This window comes from Styela clava, unplaced genomic scaffold (genome assembly GCF_964204865.1).
Source record: "Styela clava unplaced genomic scaffold, kaStyClav1.hap1.2 HAP1_SCAFFOLD_120, whole genome shotgun sequence".
NCBI lineage: Eukaryota > Metazoa > Chordata > Ascidiacea > Stolidobranchia > Styelidae > Styela > Styela clava.
In genome coordinates this window covers 5,001-10,000 of record NW_027556729.1, presented here as the reverse complement: position 1 = coordinate 10,000, position 5,000 = coordinate 5,001, and the positions used below count along the sequence as shown (strand labels likewise).

At 56.3% G+C, this 5,000-nt stretch overlaps 2 non-coding genes and 1 pseudogene across 2 annotated transcripts; all 3 read right to left on the bottom strand.

Moving 5' to 3' along the window:
• Window positions 1–548, bottom strand: part of LOC144419660 (large subunit ribosomal RNA) — a 3,695-nt pseudogene extending 3,147 nt beyond the window's left edge.
• A 288-nt stretch (window positions 549–836) lies between these two features.
• Window positions 837–990, bottom strand: LOC144419655 (5.8S ribosomal RNA). The gene has a single exon (XR_013474194.1). It is a non-coding gene; the product is annotated as a 5.8S ribosomal RNA (ribosomal RNA).
• Window positions 991–1,286: 296 nt separating this feature from the next.
• Window positions 1,287–3,096, bottom strand: LOC144419658 (small subunit ribosomal RNA). The gene has a single exon (XR_013474197.1). It is a non-coding gene; the product is annotated as a small subunit ribosomal RNA (ribosomal RNA).
• Window positions 3,097–5,000: the final 1,904 nt, after the last annotated feature.

Below are 5,000 nucleotides of genomic sequence, written 5' to 3'. Positions count from 1 at the left end.
CTAGTGCGCTGAGACGGTGCGCGAGCCGACTCGGCAGCGGCGCCTTAAGCGTCCGCGAACCGAGACGGCGCGCCCCCGCACCCAACTGAAAGCGAGCCGGCGACCTGACGGGCCCTCCCGTTTGCCTCTCAACGGTTTCACGTACTCTTGAACTCTCTCTTCAAAGTGCTTTTCAACTTTCCCTCACGGTACTTGTCCGCTATCGGTCTCGCGACCGTATTTAGTCTTAGGTGGAGTTTACCACCCGCTTTGGGCTGCATTCCCAAACAACCCGACTCCGAGAAGACCCGAAGCGGCCAAGGCAAGCGCCCCTATGGGCCTAACACCCGCCGTGGGACGAGGCCTCGATCAGAAGGACACCGGCGCTCGCCGTCAGCCGCACTGGGACTTCCGTACGTCACAACTCGGCGCGCTCGAAAAGCGCGCAGATTCGACGCTGGACTCTTCCCGGTTCACTCGCCGTTACTCAGGGAATCCCTGTTGGTTTCTTTTCCTCCGCTTAATAATATGCTTAAATTCAGCGGGTGCTCTCGCCTGAACTCAGGTCGTATGTGTCAAGCGGGCCGCTTCTTACACGGCCCGCTGGCATCGCAAGTCGTCGCCGCCGGCGCCGACCGAGCGCGTACCGTCGCCGCCTTGGCCCACGGTCGGTCTTGATCTCGTGACCGGACCGACCGACCTGGACCCGCCCCTCGAACGTAGTTGAACACGTCGAGGGGCCGGCGGTGTACGGGACACGCGGTCGCGCCGAGAAAGCTCGGCGACCGCTTCAACTTGGGGCGACGCCCGGCCGTCTTCGCAGAGGCCAGGCGACGGCCCTCGGGTGAGGACGAACGCGACCCTGAGGCAGACGCGGTCCCGGGATTGACCCGAGACCGCAATTCGCGTTCAGAAGGTCGACGTTCAATGTGTTCTGCAATTCACATTACTTCTCGCACTTGGCTGCGTCCTTCATCGACTCGCGAGCCGAGTGATCCACCGTTAAGAGTCGTCCTCGACGTTTCGCCCGGCGCCGAAGCGCGCGGACGTCACACTGTGGGATCGACCACAAACCACCACCGACAACAACTGCACAAAAACACCAACAAACGGCGCGAGCGACCGCCGGGCTGGGCCGGCGGCACATCGAGCGCGGTGCCCAGAAGCCACCATCGCACTCGGCTGCCTTGCTATGCCAACGTGTTACGCGTGTCGCACGGGGCGGAACCCCGATTGACGGCCGCCCTCTCGGCGGCACCCAAAGACAATTCAGTGCGCGGTCGGCCGGGGCCTACCACCACCTTCGGTAATGATCCTTCCGCAGGTTCACCTACGGAAACCTTGTTACGACTTTTACTTCCTCTAAATGATCAAGTTTGATCGTCTTCTCGACACGCCGACGCGGCCGTTGCCAGCCGCGACGGGGCCGATCCAAGGATCTCACTAAACCATTCAATCGGTAGTAGCGACGGGCGGTGTGTACAAAGGGCAGGGACGTAATCAACGCAAGTTGATGACTTGCGCTTACTGGGAATTCCTCGTTCAAGGGAAACAATTGCAAGTCCCTATCCCAATCACGAATGAGGTTCAACGGGTTACCCGGACCTTTCGGCCTAGGTTAGACACTCGCTGCTTCACTCAGTGTAGCGCGCGTGCGGCCCCGGACATCTAAGGGCATCACAGACCTGTTATTGCTCAATCTCGTGTGGCTAAACGCCACTAGTCCCTCTAAGAAGTTAGACGCCGACCGAGAAGGTCGCGTAACTATTTAGCATGCCAGAGTCTCGTTCGTTATCGGAATTAACCAGACAAATCGCTCCACCAACTAAGAACGGCCATGCACCACCACCCACAGAATCAAGAAAGAGCTCTCAATCTGTCAATCCTACCTGTGTCCGGGCCGGGTGAGTTTCCCCGTGTTGAGTCAAATTAAGCCGCAGGCTCCACTCCTGGTGGTGCCCTTCCGTCAATTCCTTTAAGTTTCAGCTTTGCAACCATACTTCCCCCGGAACCCAAAGACTTTGGTTTCCCGGAAGCTGCCGGAAAGGTCGTCATGGTAACGCCTCCCGATCGCTAGTTGGCATCGTTTATAGTCAGAACTAGGACGGTATCTGATCGTCTTCGAACCTCTGACTTTCGCTCTTGATTAAAGAAAACATTCTTGGCGAATGCTTTCGCAGTAGTTCGTCTTCCGCCGATCCAAGAATTTCACCTCTAACGGCAGAGTACGGACGCCCCCGTCTGTCCCTCTTAATCATTACCTCGTGCTCCGAAAACCAACAAAATAGAACCGAGGTCCTATTCCATTATTCCATGCAACACTATGCAGGCGAACAGCCTGCTTTGAACACTCTAATTTTTTCAAAGTAAACTTATCGGCCACCGCCGACACTCAGTCAAGAGCACCGACGGAGAACCGAAGGTGAGGCGAACGCAACCAGTGACACGCCTTGCGACGGACCGGCGGCGCTCGCCCAAAATCCAACTACGAGCTTTTCAACCGCAACAACTTTAGCATACACTGTTGGAGCTGGAATTACCGCGGCTGCTGGCACCAGACTTGCCCTCCAATGGATACTCGTTAAGAGTTTTAGGATGTACTCATTCCAATTACAGGCCTCGTTAGAGTCCTGTATTGTTATTTTCGTCACTACCTCCCCGTGTCGGGAATGGGTAATTTGCGCGCCTGCTGCCTTCCTTGGATGTGGTAGCCGTTTCTCAGGCTCCCTCTCCGGAATCGAACCCTGATTCCCCGTTACCCGTTATCACAAAGGTAGGCACGTAGCGTACCTTCGACAGTTGATAGGGCAGACACTTGAATGATACGTCGTCGGTGCAGAGACCGTACGATCCGCGTGGTTATCCAGAGTCATCAAACGTCACAGGACGAACCCGGCTCGGTTTTGATCTGATAAAAGCGCGCCTCCCGAAAGTCGGCGCTTAATGCATGTATTAGCTCTAGAATTACCACAGTTATCCACTTCGCTTACGAGACCAAATAAACCAAGACTGATTTAATGAGCCATTCGCAGTTTCGCTTTACGAGAACTCGTACTTGCACCTGCATGGCTTAATCTTTGAGACAAGCATATCACTACTGGCAGGATCAACCAGATAGCTGCGACAGCTGCGCTCGGCCCTTGCTGGGCCGCCCGGCGCGTGCTCGTCGCATTCGTTTAAGACCGAGGCGATCGCCTGCGGCCGTACTCAGCTTCGACAGTCGCTGGCCGCGACGTCCACGCTCTCGCCGGCAGTGCCAGGCGGAGCGATTTGCGTTTTTTCTTTGCTCGCCCTCTCTCGGGCTCGATCCATTCAGTTTCGCACAAACAAGAGCTCTGCCGGCCGCCTGCAGCGGTGCCTAAAACCCGGGCATAACAATGCGACCGTTCTGCTAGGCCGACAAGCGCTCAAGCCAGACGCTCGATCGAACGCCCCCTACATATTAGTCGAGACAACGGCTCGCTCATTAGCATCGCGTTTGTACTTTAACTTTTTTTGGCTCGGCTTCTTTCGACGCCGATGCCGGCGACGCAGCACTCTCTCGCCCGCCAGCCACCGAGAAAAGGGTGCGCTCCGACCGGCCCCGCACCGCTCTTTCTTGGCTCATTCGAAATTACTGTCTTTCGCTCTGACATGCCTTACCTAGGGTTAGGTTAGTATGCTTGCACGTTTGTACTTTAACTTTTTTCGGCTCGGCTTCTTTCGACGCCGATGCCGGCGACGCAGCACTCTCTCGCCCGCCAGCCACCGAGAAAAGGGTGCGCTCCGACCGGCCCCGCACCGCTCTTTCTTGGCTCATTCGAATTACTGTCTTTCGCTCTGACATGCCTTACCTAGGGTTAGGTTAGTATGCTTGCACGTTTGTACTTTAACTTTTTTCGGCTCGGCTTCTTTCGACGCCGATGCCGGCGACGCAGCACTCTCTCGCCCGCCAGCCACCGAGAAAAGGGTGCGCTCCGACCGGCCCCGCACCGCTCTTTCTTGGCTCATTCGAAATTACTGTCTTTCGCTCTGACATGCCTTACCTAGGGTTAGGTTAGTATGCTTGCACGTTTGTACTTTAACTTTTTTCGGCTCGGCTTCTTTCGACGCCGATGCCGGCGACGCAGCACTCTCTCGCCCGCCAGCCACCGAGAAAAGGGTGCGCTCCGACCGGCCCCGCACCGCTCTTTCTTGGCTCATTCGAAATTACTGTCTTTCGCTCTGACATGCCTTACCTAGGGGTTAGGTTAGTATGCTTGCACGTTTGTACTTTAACTTTTTTCGGCTCGGCTTCTTTCGACGCCGATGCCGGCGACGCAGCACTCTCTCGCCCGCCAGCCACCGAGAAAAGGGTGCGCTCCGACCGGCCCCGCACCGCTCTTTCTTGGCTCATTCGAAATTACTGTCTTTCGCTCTGACATGCCTTACCTAGGGTTAGGTTAGTATGCTTGCACGTTTGTACTTTAACTTTTTTCGGCTCGGCTTCTTTCGACGCCGATGCCGGCGACGCAGCACTCTCTCGCCCGCCAGCCACCGAGAAAAGGGTGCGCTCCGACCGGCCCCGCACCGCTCTTTCTTGGCTCATTCGAAATTACTGTCTTTCGCTCTGACATGCCTTACCTAGGGTTAGGTTAGTATGCTTGCACGTTTGTACTTTAACTTTTTTCGGCTCGGCTTCTTTCGACGCCGATGCCGGCGACGCAGCACTCTCTCGCCCGCCAGCCACCGAGAAAAGGGTGCGCTCCGACCGGCCCCGCACCGCTCTTTCTTGGCTCATTCGAAATTACTGTCTTTCGCTCTGACATGCCTTACCTAGGGTTAGGTTAGCGTGCTTGCACGTTTGTACTTTAACTTTTTCGGCTCGGCTTCTTTCGACGCCGATGCCGGCGACGCAGCACTCTCTCGCCCGCCAGCCACCGAGAAAAGGGTGCGCTCCGACCGGCCCCGCACCGCTCTTTCTTGGCTCATTCGAAATTACTGTCTTTCGCTCTGACATGCCTTACCTAGGGTTAGGTTAGTATGCTTGCACGTTTGTACTT